Genomic DNA, 1278 nt, shown 5'->3' on the forward strand with positions numbered 1-1278 from the left:
CATTCTATGGGACTGATAACCACTAATAACGTCCATTTAATGGACTGATAACATCTGAACCAGTTGCTGGCAGACGGTTTGTAAAGATTACAAAATCCAAAGAAAAAGATGTTATGAAGAACAACTTTCAAGGCTGTGCTGAAGGAAAGAGAAAAGAAAGTCACATAAATAAAGTGTTGCCCAGTAACTTTGGCAGCTTTTTAAAYGAATGGTCCCTGAAAACAGGAGCGTGGTTACAAGAATAATCAACTCGGATGTTCCCAGATCTGCCCCAGAGTCTGTTTGATTTGGCATATTGATTCCACATTCTGTACGAGCGCTGACAAAACAATCAGACCCACATCATTAAAACCTTTTTCCTRTTCTGCTCGAGTCAAATACACGGCCCCCTAAAGAGTAGTTGAGTGGAGGATGAAACACAGATCTGGAGCAATTAGGAAGACTGTTTTGTCGTGTCCCCCGTTGAATGATATTACCCAATTGAAACGCAGCACTATAGGGAGCTTTTGATTGGTTGCTTATAGGGGTTTTTTGCTGTCTGGTTCCTAATTTAGAAAAAAKATGTTTTGATTGTGCTGCGTGCTGCTGTTTATTCACTGTAGTGTGAATACACAGCGCCGAGGAGACACACACAAGCATCAATCCTTTACTGTTGCAGTTGAGAGCGAATGCATCCAGTCATGTTTCCAAAACAGGCAAAATTCTACAAAGTCAACTTTARAATGGGCTCAGGAATTATCACCATTGTCAAGTAGTTTTTTTTTCTCTGCTAAATCTGCCTCTACAAATGAAAATAAAAGCTACATCATAAAAAAAACATTTATTTTATAAAGGAGATCCAGAAACATTGCCTCCTTTTTAGGGATTGGGCTCATTTAAAGGGCCAATATTACGTGTTTCTCAGGCATATATTTAAATACATGCCCATAATAAAGTGTATGTGTCACCTTTAGCTGTTATTAAAATGCTGTTTTTATGTTTAAATAGAAAATAAACTTATCTTCTCATCACTTCCTCTTCTAAACGCCTTCAAATTGGCCTCTGTCTCTTTAAGAACCACCTTCCGCTTTTGTCTCACCCATTTCGGTGCGGGGTGTGTGGGGGCTGTCATGATGCAGTTTACTTGGCATCTGTAAATACATTTCCTCAAAGGTATTTTTAATCTGAAAAGAGCTTCACTGAGTGAGAACTAATGTCGAGAGCTCAGCAGACAGTTTAAGTTTCACTTTCACTTTCATCTGAGAGCCTGCAGGAGTCATGGGCGGCGGGGTGTGGGGA

At 39.7% G+C, this 1278-nt stretch overlaps 1 protein-coding gene across 1 annotated transcript in view; it reads left to right on the forward strand.

The window, feature by feature from the left end:
* The window catches only part of kcnh8 (potassium voltage-gated channel, subfamily H (eag-related), member 8), a gene marked incomplete in the record, with an annotated part of 79007 nt that overhangs the window by 36105 nt on the left and 41624 nt on the right, over positions 1 to 1278 (forward strand).

This window comes from Austrofundulus limnaeus, unplaced genomic scaffold (genome assembly GCF_001266775.1).
Source record: "Austrofundulus limnaeus strain Quisiro unplaced genomic scaffold, Austrofundulus_limnaeus-1.0 Scaffold78, whole genome shotgun sequence".
In the NCBI taxonomy this organism is placed as follows: Eukaryota; Metazoa; Chordata; class Actinopteri; order Cyprinodontiformes; family Rivulidae; genus Austrofundulus; species Austrofundulus limnaeus.